General features: G+C 44.9%; 1 long non-coding RNA gene across 2 annotated transcripts; it reads left to right on the top strand.

The window, feature by feature from the left end:
* The first annotated feature begins 728 nt into the window (after positions 1–728).
* On the top strand, positions 729–14,102 carry LOC112659032 (uncharacterized). 2 transcript variants are annotated; one of them, XR_003136122.3, is made up of 6 exons: positions 729–903; positions 7,978–9,503; positions 12,221–12,281; positions 12,655–12,761; positions 13,231–13,338; positions 13,944–14,102. It is a non-coding gene; the product is annotated as an uncharacterized LOC112659032 (long non-coding RNA). The 2 variants fall into 2 exon arrangements; XR_003136121.3 differs by having other exon boundaries at positions 13,231–14,102.
* Positions 14,103–15,256: the final 1,154 nt, after the last annotated feature.

Genomic DNA, 15,256 nt, shown 5'->3' with positions numbered 1-15,256 from the left:
CTTATTTCTTATTTATAAACAAATATAATTATATAAATCTTGCTTTCTGTGTTCAGAAGCACCCAATATCTACTGTTTGGCACCTGAATCTCTCCATGTCTGCACACAGATATGTTCTTCAGTATTTTTTCCAGCTGTCTAGTAGTCCATTACCATACGTACCCTAGTTTATTCATCTTGTTTCTACTGATAGGCATGGGTTTCTAATTTTTTGTTATTGGAATAAGAACAAAGCCACAGTGACTCCTCTTATGCACACATGTGCAATTCAATCTGTAAGGATAAACGCTGGCATGTGGGATTGCTGGGTCAAAGGATAAACGCATTCGGGAGAGGTCAGATTCCCCTCAATAGGGTTTACATTGTGCACCTCCAGCAGCAATGCAGAAGGTCCAGACACTGCTTTGAGGAGCGGGGACCTGGTGGGGATCAAGATGGACAGGACCTCAGCTCTAAGGGAACATGCTTTCCAGTGTGGACGGCCCAACGGCCTTCAAGTACAAGTACAGAGGTAATTGCAGTTGTGATTGAATGTGGAGAAGCCAGTAAGGGAAGCCCGACACTGAGGTAGAGAGTTGTGCAGCCTGGTGGCTGGGGTGAGCCAGGCTCAGTAACACACCCAGGGCATGTTTCTCCAAGGAGATGACATTGGATCCAAGACACAGACGCCGGGAAAGAGGCAGCCATGAGATCAGCCATGAGACCACGAACATTCCAGAACTTCTGAGCGGATGACACAACAAAGAGGTTTAGGCTCCTTCTGGCAAACTGTCCCCACCCAACTCACCAGATGACCCCCAGAAGCCGGTGGATCAACAAGGGCACATGGCTTAGTTCTGAGATTCCTGCGACAGTTAATCAAAGGCCATATCCACACATCTCCAACCCAAAGAGCATGTCAAGGTAGGTGGGGTGGAGAAAAGGCAAGTTCACTTTGTTGCTTGACATTGCACCTTTTTGTTGGTCACACATATTTTTTCACAATCTCTTTAGAATCTAGTAGATACACAAATGTTTTAATTGTGCTTTTCAAAAAACACATAACTGAAAGTTTACCATCTTTAACCACTTTTAAGGGTACAGAGCAGTAGTATTAGGTTATATTCAGACTATTGTAGATCTGTCCATTTTTTAACTAACTAACAACTAACTAACTAACTAACTAAATAAATAAATAAATAAACAAATAAATAAGCAAGCCCAGGATGTGACAAAGATTGAAAGTAGGTGAAAGTAACTAGAATGCACAGCAGAGTTATGGTTGTACCGATGACCGCACCATTCAAGGGAAATCCAACAAGAAGCAGTCAAGTGTGGATGAGGATAATGTTGAGGGTCCTTGACAGCTGGAAACGTCCTCTCCCTAAAAAGTTTAGGGTGAAGCCACGGGCTCAGAGCATGAACATGTCCCTCTCCCCATCTAGGGTATAAAATTGCAGCAGCTCTTCAACTCCTACAGAGCGCTTTCATGCTTGGGAACTAATCGCATCTTTTACTCAGCAATTGAAAATAATTAATGCCATTTAGTAAGTGATTGAATGAAATGAAGTCTACAGCAGGCAGGTGGGTGTCTCTCCTGGGCTCCCCACTTGCCCCTGTGCCTCCCTGGTTGCAGCCCAGCAGTCCCAGGTCATAACTGCTCCCGGTTTCTGCTGAACCAGGAGGTTCCTGACCCCACGTCCCAGTGTATGCCCACCTGGGCTCTCTGGCCTCCCACATCCCCAGTGGTCATTGCAGGGAAGATAAGAAGTGGCTACTTTGTAATTTCATAACCAATGTATCTATTCAAAAATCTGTTAAGAGATCCACCATCTTCACAACTGACCGTGGGCTGCCTTCTGAGCCGTCCGTTATGGAGATAGGATGTGCATACACATGATGCAATAGAAAGTAGCTCTACTACAGAGACAGGAAGGAAATCTACTGATCGCAAAATAAATACATCCATGACTGTCATCCGCTGAGAGAGAGAGAACCCATTATCTTCTCTTTCAGTTTTTAATTCGGTTCAGGTTGCCTTATGACACTAATGCACTAGATGGCGGTATGCACCCGTCCATCCAGCAGGTGCAGCTAAATGCTGCCTGGAACCCAATTTTGAGATTCCAAAGGAGAAGGGCAAGAGCTCCATAGAAATAACTGGTCAGGGTCGCCCGGGTGGCTCAGGGGTTGAGCATCTGCCTTCTGCTCAGGGCGTGATCCCGGGGTCCTGGGATGGAGTTCCACATCGGGCTCCCCGCAGGGAGCCTGCTCCTCCCTCAGCCTCTCTCTCTGTGTCTCTCTTGAAGTAATAGATAAATTTTAAAAAGAAAGAAAGAAAGAAAGAAAGAAAGAAAGAAAGAAAGAAAGAAAGAAAGAAAGAAAGAAAGAAAGAAGAAAGAAAAGAAAGAAAGAAGGAAAGAAAGAAAAGGAAAGAAAGAAAGAAAAAAGAGAGAAAGAAAGAAAGAAGAAAGAGAACTTTTCAGTTAAAAAAATCAATAAACTAAAGATCCCTTTGAGTACCAAATGCCCATGAAGGTGCCAGTGTCCACGTCACAGCTCCGCTTGCCCAAGGAAGCAATCAATGGGCGTGAGGGATTTGGCAGCGATCTCCTGGAGGTGGACAGAGGGCATCAGGAAAAGGATATGAGATGCTTGGAACAGCCTGCACACGTTTCAGTAAGTTGTGCCCTGCCAGCCAGTGCGTCTTAGGTCCCGTTGACTGCCCGCCATCACCTGAGGATGGACAGTGGGCTGGTCCCCATCCCCAGAGTGGGCACGGAGCTCAGGCTCCTCGGGCACCTGGGGCGGACCGTCATCTGGAAGCCATAAAGCCACATGTGATGTTACTTTTTGGGACCAGTGCTCATGTTTCAAGGCCTGTCCCTGGGTCTGGGCCCCCAGGGCTGAGCGGGCAGGAGGAAGCGTGCATTTATTTCCACGTGGACGTGTCTGGGCAGCTTTTGCCACAAGGGAAGCTTGGCCCTTCTGGGGGGTCCCTGGCCTTGTTCCTCCGCGTCCTGCACACTCTCCCTTCCTTCCTTCCTTTCTCTCCCATCAGGACCTTGATTTTTACCTGTTCTGTGACCTCCAGCCAGAACCGTCTGCCACTTTCTTTTACAACTTTCCTTTTCAAAGTTTCCTCCAAAATATTCTGGGCGGTGGGGAGGTATGGGGATGAATTATTGCAAACCCACAAAGAACCGCCCTTGTCTTTGGTGGGCTGCGATGACCAGACCCTTCATGCCTACGACCACCTCTCAATCTAGAAGTGTACTGCGGGGGGCAGGGGGGTCACCAAGGCTGGGGAAGGGGCACCCCTTCCCGTTAGGCTGCCGAGATGATGCGATGCAGGGCGACAGCTGTCCCCAGACCACCCTGCGGCACGTCCACCCGCATTAATATCAACATCGCCATGGTGACGCCCCTCTGCTCCTCAGGAAGGTGCCTCTGACACATTTAGGAGAGAAATTCAAGCCAATGCACCACCCACCCCCATCCCTGTGTGGCCTCCCCCGGCCCTGCCTGTCCCATGCCTGCGCCCTGTGCTCTGCAGCCCTGCTTTCACCTGGGCAGGGAGGGAAGGGGTTGGGGAAGGGAGGACTTTAAGATATTGTTCTCACCCATTTGGGAGACATGGCCCAAGTTTTCTAAAAGCACTCATCTTGGGGGCGCCTGCACGGCTCAGGTCCTGATCCTGGGCGTCCTGAGCTCAAACCCCACATCTTGCTCCTCCCTAAATGGACAGTCTGCTTCTCCCTCTGCCTCTACCCCTCCACCATGCTTGTGCTCTCTCTCTCTCACTCTCTCTCAGATAAATCTTTTTTAAAAAAATAAATAAAAGTACTTATTTTGGGTGCTTTCCAAAACTGATTTTACTTCTTTTTTTTTTTTTTTTTTTTTTTTTTTTTTTTTTTTTTTAAAGTAGGTTCCACACCCAGCACAGAGGCCAAGGCAGGGGCTTGAACCCACCACCCTGAGATCAAGAGTTCAAGGCTTAGGGACTGAGCCAGCCAGGCGCCTCTTTGATTTCACTTTTTAATTTGAAGAAGGAAGGAAGTTATGGGGAAGCAGGTATGAGTGTGAACAGCTTGTGCAAAACGGGGCAAATTCCTCAACCTAAATAGAGTCATTGGGAGAGCCGACTGATTGTTCATTTCATCTAACCAAAGAGAGGACAGAGATGGAGACAGAGAGAGAGAGGGAGACAGAGAGAGATGGATGATGGAGACTGGTAGATGGACAGAAGGACTTCATACTCCACTTTATTTTTCCTATCTTGGAAGGTAAGCCAAAGGCACAAAGGAGTTATTAGTTTACTTCAGAGAAATCCTATTAAAAAGGAACCCTATTAAAAGTGCATATTTGGGGGCACGTGGGTGGTTCCGTGGTTGAGCATCTGCCTTTGGCTCAGGGCATGATCCCGGGGTCCTGGGATCGAGTCCCGCAGTGGGATCCCCTCAGAGAACCTGCTTCTCCCTCTACCTGTGTCTCTGCCTCTCTCTTTCTCTCTCTGTGTCTCTCATGAATAAATAAACAAATCTTTTAAAAAAAAATTAAAAAATGAAAGTGCATATTTTGGGTAAAATGAGCTATAGATCCTCCTGGAGTTTGCAGTGCCTCGGCCAGGTGCTGCAGGAACAGGACATATTGGCTCTGCCCGGAGGAAGCGGGCAGCGGGAAGGGGCTATAGGGTCAATCTCTGCAAACCGTAGCAACACAGCAGAGCAAGAATTTCCAGGCAGAACCATCAATACACATTTATTCTGCCTTTCAATGACAGAAGGGTCAAGAGACACACACCCCTCCCTCAGGACTCTGTGTGTACCTCCTTCAAGACAACCTCGAGGTGCAGGTTCAGTGTCATCCTGGGAGCACTGTTCTTCAACCCAAGAGCATCCTGCTGGCCAGCGGGCCAACGGAGGGAGATGGGCTCTTCCATGGGGACCTAACTGGCTGACTTTGGGCCCTTTTGCTGTGAAATCTAAATATTCAACTGGAAGTCAAGTTAGAAAACGCTCATACATTTCTCTAGAAGTCTGACACCCATTCAGTGATTGTATGCACCCCTACGGTTTGTGTACTTGCCCTGAAAAAGCCACTTTGAAAATAAGAGTGATTAATTAAGACCAGCTCCACCTACTTTTATCTGCTTTTTAAAAAGGATACCCCCACCGCCCCCCCTACCCCCCACTTCCCCAACAACAGATTTGTTGTTTTACGGATTGGTTTGGATACAATGGGCTCGCTTGATCACAATGCCACATGCTTCACATTTTTTTTTGCTGAAACCGATCAGGCCCCAGGGAGAACTTCAGTGACAGGGGAGGTTGTACACATGCCCCCTGGGGGAGAAAATGAAGATCACTTCAAAGGTTTTGGTCTTGTGATTAATAACAATAAGAAAAAAGACTCTACAAAGTTAGAGGGGAGGGGTGCAAGCCGTCTGCCTTCACATCCTTGTCAACCACTCTTCCTACCTCGGTGAATCTGAAAGCCCTGTGCTGAGAATTCTGACTTTTCTTTTTCCTTCTCCTCTCATGGAACATTTTAAATGAACCCAAGGAAGAAAGACATCCACGATTTGACCATTTTCATTTTCTATTGTTTTTCACGCCTGAATATTCCAAACATGACCGACGTGGGGGGCATTTTTTCTTAGTTTATATAAATAACCTCTCACACAAAAGAAGTTGTTCTTATTCCTGACCACACGTGAAACTCAAAGAGGATAAAGCTAACATTTACCCTCAAAAAAAACAAAAACAAAACAAAAAAAAAAACACACAAAATGACTACAGAAATATCCCCTGACTATAACTTCAGCTTATTTGTAAAATGCTATTGGTTTGGGTAAATCAATGTGGGCCGGGTTTCTAGTTTATCCACGCTCTGGCTGATTCTTATGTATATTCTTATAAATATCCCAGGATATTTCTTAAGCTCTTCATTTCCTCATTTTGTGAAAAAAAAAATGGGATTATTACTTACAATAAGAGTTTTGGTGAAAGCAAGTAAAATATAGTCACTTAATTCCTTCATTGAGGTCATCGGGTCAAATACCATAATGTATGAAGAGTTATAATACATATTTTACGCTCCTCTCATTCTTTCCTAAATGTTTGCCCACGTGAATGGCATAAAATTGAACGCATTTGCAAATGTATGAAGTAGAGCAGAGCAGGGTAGGCTCTGGTGGTACACCATGACTATGGCATGTAAGGAAACATATTTCTTGGTTCTGTGAGAACTTGAAAAAAGTAACAGGATCCCTTTTCATACATTTGCTGACATTTCCCCCACAGATTTTGCAGGACAGGACTCTGTTCTCTGCACATAGACTCTGTCTCTAAAACATGCCATTGTCCTTATAACCAAAATTAATTGAATTTTGCATATCAATAAATATATATAATGTATTTAACTGTCACTAATTGCTCTACAGCAGAAAGCTGGCTTTCGTTGGCAATCAGCAGTGCTGAGCAAACCTATAATTGATGTTTGGTCTTTCTTTGCCACCCCGGCACTTTTTAAGGAGGAAAATCTGATGTCATGGTGATAAGCTTTTCCTCTGGTCCGCTTTCCTTCTTCAATTCTTATGTATTTGACTAATAGCATTTAATATTAAATGAACACATCTTTAGGGAAACAGCTCAATCCATTTTCACTGGATATGCTGCATTGCATTTTGCCTTTGATCTGGGAAAGTGGATTGGTCAGTTTCTTTGAATGCTGTTGAAGAGACGGTGGTTGTCAGAAGTGAGGCAAGCGTTCAATCCGACAGGCGTTGATTGGAACCTACCACCACCTGCCAGACACAGTGCTGGGTTTGGGACACGTAGAAATTAAGTCTCTGCTCTGCTTTTGTTTTTTTTTTTTTTTTTTTTTTTTTTTTTTTTTTTTTTTATTTATGATAGTCACACACAGAGAGAGAGAGAGAGAGAGGCAGAGACACAGGCAGAGGGAGAAGCAGGCTCCATGCACCGGGAGCCTGACGTGGGATTCGATCCCGGGTCTCCAGGATCGCGCCCTGGGCCAAAGGCAGGCGCCAAACCACTGCGCCACCCAGGGATCCCTCTGCTCTGCTTTTGGATATGTGAAAAACACATCTAATTCTCCTGCCCTGTCCTATGCTAGGCCCCACCCTTTTCTGTTTATTTCTAGGTATAATCAATTACTCAGCACTTGTATATTTAACAGTTCATTCATTCGCTCATTCATTCATTCAACAAATCTCTCCTTAGTACCTACTATGTGGTGGGTACTGTATGGGATACCAAAGGCGAGTTGCCACATCAGACCTGATTCCTCTTTGTAGAGCTCATTGCAGTGGGAAAGAAAGAGGGATTGTCATGACCAAATGTAAAACTACCCATGACAAGAGTAGTGAGAAGGGTGGCGGGTACTTTGAGTCATGTGATAGTGAGGGAAGGCTCTGGGTCTGGGATCTGAAGGTAAGCAAGGGGGTGAGAAGCAAGTGGTGTGAGCAGAGTAGAGAGCACAGGGTGGGAGAGGCAGTTTGGTGCAAGACCAGGAAAGAAAGAAGAGCAGGAGTCGAACCGTGGTGGGCCTCATGGGAATCATTCTGGATGGAGTGGTGACATATCAGATTTGGATCTTGAAAGGCTCTCTCCGGCTACAGTGCACTGATCATGCTGAAGCATACCTTGGTGGAGGTTATAACTCCAAAGGATTCGTGATATATGAGGGAAAGCAGAAGGGCACCTATGCCCTGATGCCTAAATGAGGGCACTGTGTCGTGTGCGCTGCCTAGCTAGTCCTAGCGGATGGGGCTTGTCAGGCTGGTCTTTATAATCCATCTACCAGAATAGACCAATAGCCCTGGGAATAAAGTTACTTCCAGGGGAACACTAAAAAATAATAATGGATTTTATTCATTATCTATCTGTTGTAAAAGGCCATGAAAAAATGGCAGAGTGAATAAGATGGTAGAAGAAAATAATACTGTGACCTCTGAAACCCTTGTTTACTTTGCAGACTACTCTCCCCACGAGGGCAAAGGTCATGCCTTCATTGCTGGGAAATCGTGGTGCCCGTGTTCCTCAGCCAAAGAATAGTGGGAAAAGACTGGATCATTTAAATAAAATGGGATCGCCATTAAAGAACTGGCTGCCAACGTAAAGACTTGGAATTTTATTAAGCCAGGGAAAGAGAAGCCACATTTTCCATGGTGGAGACCAACTGTGGAGACTTTTTTGATAGGCAAAGTCTACAAGCATTGGTTTGGCTGGTCCTGTTCCCTTCCCTTTCTGTTCAGTTAACCCAGTGAATTTTGTCTTGGATGCCACGGTGGGAATGCTACTCATACGGTCTGGAGTGGAATGATGGGGATGCGGGGGTTCTTCTGGTGGTGTTTGCAGAGGATGCTGAGTAGAGATGAAATCCAGTTTGGGCAGAATTAGTCTTTGCACGATGGCAAGAAGACACTGGTGTGGAGTTTCCATTTACTCTGAGCCTCCACTTCATTTCCCTCACACCATGGGCTTTCATAAAGGCTCTTTGTCAGATTGCTGCTACTCTGGTGTTCCCTTAACAATAGCAGTTCCCGGAGCTGAAATGACCAACGTGCCACATTGGTCAGGGTTCACTTGCAAAGAGCAGCGTAGAAGCAGAGAGGGATTTATTACAGGGCGATAAATGACTCCCGGGATCATTGGGAAGGCTGGAGAAATTGAAGAAACTCTAAGTGGAGTTTCCAGGAGTGATTCCCAAAGTCACGATGCAGAACTGGGCCACCTGGGAGCTGCGACGCTGTCATCAAACCAGCTGAGGCTCTGGGAGTTCATCAACTGGCCACATCCAGGCCAGTGCAGAGCATGCCTGGCACGCTGCTTCTGTCCCTTCTAGGTAGTTTGGAATTCAAATCCTAAGCAGTTGCTTCTGTTTGGCCCAACGTAGATCTCATCTGGAGCTCCGTATCAATCAGGGCTCTGGAGAGAGAAAGAGAGAACCAATAAGACATGGATACATACAGTAAGAGATTTCTATCAAGGAATTGGCTCATGATTATAGAGACTTAGCAAGTCCCAAATCTGCAGAATGGGTGGGCAGGCTTGGAGACCCAGGAAAAGGCAATGACGCAGCGGGAGTCTGAAGGCCGTCTGCTGGCCTAATTGCCTTTTGCTCAGAGGAGGACCACTCTTTGGTTCTATTCAAGTCTTCACTGATGGAATGACGACCATTACGGAGGGCAACCTGCTTTACTCAAAGTCCATGGATTTCAATGTTCATCTCACCCACAAACACCCTTACAAACACATCCAGAATCATGTTTGAACACATACCTGGGCACCCTCATGGTGCACCCACGTTGACACGGAAAATGAACCATCACTCACCATTAACTGATGTCTCACCTCCCTACTCCTTGAAGTACAGCAGTGGCCCTTGAGGAGGCAGGGGTAGATGTATGCGAACCAGTCTACAGAAGCCGCTGGCTCATCCTTCTGCAGTTAGAACAACTTTTTCAGTTCATGTATGGCATCTTGAAAATCAAAGCTTAGGTATCACTATTTCTGGTTGTTTCTGGTTGTTATTTTTAAAAAAATATTTTATTTTTTTATTCATGAGAAACACACAGAGAGAGGCAGAAACACAGGCAGAGGGAGAAGCAGGCTCCCCGTGAGGTGCCCAATGTGGGACTCAATCCCAGGACCCCAGGATCACGCCCTGAGCTGAAGGCAGACGCTCAACCCCTGAGCCACCCAGATGCAACTCTGTTCCTGGTTTTAATAGAAGGCAAACAATTCTGTTTAAGTTCTGTCCTAGATGTGGGGGTAAAAATATCTCCATTATAAGCATGACTAGTTAAGTTACTAAAACAAAACCAACAAAGAAACTTACAGAAAAGATTCTCCTAGTCTAGTTCATGGGTGTTCACAGGAGTTCCTGAAACAATGATCTTAAGTTTCCACCTTTCCTGTAAATAACATGGAAGTCTCCTTATTTTTGCTCATTTCCCCAAATCAGTATAAAGTGACCAACTTTCGAGGTTTTGAGTTTCTCTCAAAATTTCAGCCAAAGGAATTTAGGCAGTGAATGCTCAGAGCTTCTGTCTTGACCACTGACCAGTGCTTCAGGCGAGTCAGGTGCTAATTAAAGCACATAATGTAGTCATGGTTCGCCTTTCTCCTTTGAAATGTTTTCATATCTGTTGCATTCTTTGGTCATCATGAGAACCCTTGAGGTTTGTTTGTTTGTTTGTTTGAGATGAAAAACAAACAAACAAACCAGAAGTTCAGGTCCATGAGGGCTCATTGGAGCATAGTGGTTAGTCCTCAAGGTGGTAAAACCCGTTCCCCTCACTCCGCATCAGTTAAGGCTTCCAGTACTTGGGTTTGTTCCACACACATTCCTTAATTCCAACACTATCCATAAGACATGAGCTCTTGGTGATCTCAGCCTTGGTTCACCACATCTCATGAGAGCCTCCTCAAACGCGTTGTGAAATACGCCAAGCCTTGATCCGAATTCCCGCCCACTGAAATGTCTGTGAGGCCTCTATTCACGCTGTACCCAAATAGACTTCTGTTTCAGTATTTCTCAAACCATCCCACAAGAGGGCAACAGTAGTCCTCTGGATGAAAATTCTCCTGCAGTCTTTCTTGGGATAGTTTGGTAGACATTCTTCATTCACCATCAGACCAGAAAACCAACTCTTTATGGATTTTGTGACAAAAAGCTCAAAAAGATTTACAACAGCTGACTTGGTAAAAAATTATTTCTTGACTCCCTACTTTGAACCATTTTCTTATCAGAAGTACATGCTACACGTAAGGTTTACTTCCCTCACCCCCTTTTTGTTTATCTCTGTCCCGTGTTTGTTTGGGCCAGTATTTCCTCATAATTAGGCTCCTCTGCAGTTTATGAGATCCTCCCCCCTTCTCAGCATGCCCCCTCACAGGACTCCGGGCGTCCTGGGTATAGCAACCCTAAGAATTAAGGTCAGAATAATGTGAGTTTAATGTTGTGAGGTCCTCAGGGAAAGGAACCATGCCATGGACTTCTTTGTCTTTCCCGTAAGCACTGGAAAATGGGGCCATCTTGGTGCCTGTGTGGTAGGGTAGCAGTCCTCTGCACAGAGCAGCCCCTTGAACCTTTGTCACAGGTATAGAAGAATAAAGGAAAGCATGAGTGAATTAATCAATGATTGCTCTACAGGAGGATCATGGGCTCTTGAATCCAGTGCCCATTTCCACTAAATGATTTCTCATCCTTGGAAGCAATGCACATCTGTTGAAGCCTTGACTTCTCCGTAGAGAATAGTCACAAACCTTGCTGCATATCTCAATATCTCAATTAAATCTCTTGGAGATACTAGAACAGTGGTTTCCAGACTATAGTCTATGCAAATCACCTCTGGAGCTTTAAAAATTTCAGACGTGTGGGTCTCACCCCTGAAGATCCTGACCCAGGGAGTCTCTCCTGGGGTAGGTTGTACGCACACGTTGGTATATCTATACACCAAACAATAAAAACTATCAACCCAGAGGAGAAGACCAAGGGATCCATGCTACTGAAAACTGAAAGAGCTTGAAAGTAATTTAAAATTGAATCTAAATTTTTAAAAATGTATGTAAAAAAATTAAAAGAAATTTTAATTTCCTCATGATATGCTTTCTGCTGAAAAAGATGAGTCTATTCTTACTTTTATTCCCTACAAAGAGAGCTACATTTACTCTTCCATTAGGTTCCACTACATTTACCGTTGCAAGGTCCTTCGGAGAATATTTCCAATTCGATCACCTGATGGAGGCATGGCTAATTTGTCATGGACTCCCCGAAATAAACTGGTACCCACTTCCTCTTTGTCACACTGGCGTTACTGGGTATTAACATGGGCTTCTAGAAGGTTACAGAAGACTTAAGGAAATCCCAGTGGATCTTCTCTGATTCAAAACAGTACTCGCTAACATCCACTGAATGCCTACTATGTGCCAGGTCTTGCATTTCTCACGTGGGATTTTTTCCTTTAAGCCACATAACACTCTAATTTGGTACAGTTTCTTATCTGCAACTTAGAAAGATGAAAAAAGGCGGGGTCCCGAGGCTAAGGGACCTGATGGAAGCTAAGGCACCAGGGCTCAGAGACACCTGTTCTATGTTCATGGTTCTCAACCGCTGTGCTATCCTATTTCCTACTGAAAACCCTATTTGAAAAGCATACATTTAAGTTTCTTTTAACCGTCTTTAGAATTTATTGCCCCTTTTTTGTTGTTAGGTCAAGACAAGTTGAATGGCAAAAAGAAAGAAGGAAGGAAGGAAAAAAAGAAGGAAGGGAGGTAAGGAAGGAGAGAATCTGGGAATAATCATGCTCCAGGGAGTAGATAACTAGATACTCAGCAGACCTAGTAGTGAATTGTAAGCTGGGGCTCTTTCTAGATGGAAGAGAGTCTGGCAACCGCCCGTTATTTTAGGTGGGAACCAAATATAAACTAATTTCCAGCATCCCACACAGACCTTATCAATTAGGGAGGCCTCCATTACACTTGCCAAAGACCCCAGTTTTGCTCTTGCTAAGTTTTTACGACTGCCTTACTTCACTGAAAAAAGAGAGCGAGTGTTTGCAAGATAATGAGTGTAGGCATCAACTTATCAACAATGAAAAAGACATACAGAGACTTGAAACTGGAAATTTTTTGGTTTGTTTTTCAGTAAATTTAGGTGTGTCCTCTTCCAAAGCCAAGTGTAAGACTGAGAAACTGGCTTGCTTGAGAGGCTACCAGAGTCACGTGGATAAGGATGAATCTGGAGCATATTATGTAAGTGAAATAAGCCAGACACAAAGATGACTATCACATGATCTCATTTATATGTGAAATCTTAAAATACTGTCGAATTCAGAGTAACAGAGAGTAGCACAGTGGTAATCAGAGGCTGAGGATTGGGGTGGGGGGAAGAAGAAGGGGCACACTTTCAGTTATATGGCGAATGAGTTCTGGAGATCCAAGATACAGCTTGGTGACCATAGTTAATAGTGAATTGTGTACTTGAAATCTGCTAAGAGAGTAGATTTCCAGGTTTTCTCATCACACTCACAAAATAAGGCACCTATGGGGGGAGATAAATACGTTGGCCTGAGGGTAGTGATCATTTGATGAGGTATACACATATCAGAACATCACATTTTATACTTTAAATATATATAATTTTCATTAAAAAGTAAATTAAAAATTAAATTTCAAAATTATGTAAAGTTCTAACCCTACCACTTATCTCTTTGATCCACAGGAACAGAAGACAAGTTTAAATAAAGGGATGTGAACCATTCATTCTAATGCAGCCCTAGCGGGAAATTTAACCTAAAAAACAAGTTGATCAGCATCACTGAAATTGAAAGTGTGTATTCAACCAAAATGTCACTTTAACCTCACCACCTTTTCAGATACTCTGATTTCCTACTGGAGACCTGGTTCTAAGCAAAGGGTGGCTGTGGGATCTGTTTTATTTATTATTGGTTACTGTGGAACAGACCATTCCAAAGGTTAGAGACCTGGAACAATAATAAGATCTATTTTGTTCATGGATCTGTCGTCCAGCAGGGCTGGTAGGGCTCTGTCTCTGCTCTACGCTCTGTTAGCTGGGACAATTCCTAGGCTGGGGCTGGAATCTTCAGGAAGCTCATTCACTCACATGTCTGGGGATTCACACTGGTGACTGGCTAGCACCCGAGCTGGGCTCTTCTGCGGGAACATCTCCATGTGGCTTCCTCACAACATGGCAGCCGAGTTCCAATGGAGAGCCTCCTGAGAGAGACTGTAGCCACATCGCTGGTTATGACCTAGCCTCGGAAGCCCACTGCCAGCTATTCATTGAGGCAGCCACAAAGGGAGTCCCACCCAAATTCAAGGGAAGAGGAAGCTCTGTCTCTTCGTGGGGGCATTGGCAATACTCTGGAATAGCATGTAGGACTAAAATATCCCTGTGTCCATTTTCTTTTAAAGATTGGTTGATTAGGGACGCCCGGCTAGCTCTGTGGTTGGGTGCCTGCCTCCAGTTCAGGACGTGATCCTGGAGTCCCGGGACTGATCCCACATCAGGCTCCTTGCATGGAGTCTGCTTCTCTCTCTGCCTATGTCTCTGCCTCTCTCTCTCTCTCTCTCAGAAATAAATAAAAATCTTTTTTTAAAAAAAAGATTGATTGATTGATTGATTGATTGATTGAGAGGACATGCAAGTCGCGGGAGGGACAGTGGGAGAGGGAGAGAATCCCCAGCAGACTCCATGATGAGTGCAGAGACCAACACAGGGCTTGAATCCCACGACCCTGTGATCGTGACCTGAGTCAGATGCTTAACCCACTGAGCCACCCAGACGCCCCATCCCATTTTTGGAAAACAAAACCTGCCCCAGAGACCATTGTGTGGAAGCACCCAGAGAGCCATATGGAGACAGCAACATCCTTTGATGATAGGTGGGCACTCTGGACAGCAGATCACCTTGTCACCGTGACAAGGTGACACCACTGCACTCCTACGCTAACCTCTGTCTGTTTCAGGAAGGGCTCTTCTCAGAGTGGGCACTGAGCATTTCTTTCTCCCCTTTACTCCTACTATCCTACCATCTTTCAAGGGTCAGCCACACCAACTCCCATGCCTTCCCTGGCTTCTCTAGTTCACAGTAGTCTCTCCATCCCCTGAACTTTGACTCTATACCACTGACTGAGCCCTACTTATAATTCCTTCTATTGTGAGTTAATTTTCCTGTGTGCATATTTGCCTCTCAACGAATAGTAACCCCTTGGCATCTCTTACATTGCCCTACACAGAGTGGGCATTCAGTAAATGGTCTTGATTAGATGATACATTCATCGCATCACTGTAAAGTTAGTCTCCATGGGTTACATATCAACACGGAAGAAAACTGCAGCCCCATGACCTATTTAAAAATGTGACATCTCACTTGAGTGCTGGATTGCCCTTCAAAGACAAGAAAATAAATGTCAGATTTGTCTTCTTGCTTTTCTGATCTTCATGCAATTGTGGCTTTGTACCTCTAGGGATGGGAAGAATTGGATCATTTCATGATTGCTTAGAATTAAGCATAAAAAGCCTCTGAGGCATGCAGCTCTGGGGGTGGTAGGAAAGAAGGAAGCTGGGAAGGGTCAGCATTAATGGAATCTGCTGGGGCACTCCTCGTTTTCTCCCTTTGTGTAGAGAAAAGCAGATGGTGAGAGGGCGGAAGAAATGACTATTTCAAGTTGCTCCAAAAACTGGGAGTGGGTGGCAGTAAAGCCACTCTCAGGCCAAATCCCAAC

This window comes from Canis lupus, chromosome 2, assembly GCF_003254725.2.
Source record: "Canis lupus dingo isolate Sandy chromosome 2, ASM325472v2, whole genome shotgun sequence".
Lineage (NCBI taxonomy): Eukaryota > Metazoa > Chordata > Mammalia > Carnivora > Canidae > Canis > Canis lupus.
The sequence above is the reverse complement of the archived record's forward strand: the minus strand, read 5'-3'. Positions and strand labels throughout refer to the sequence as shown.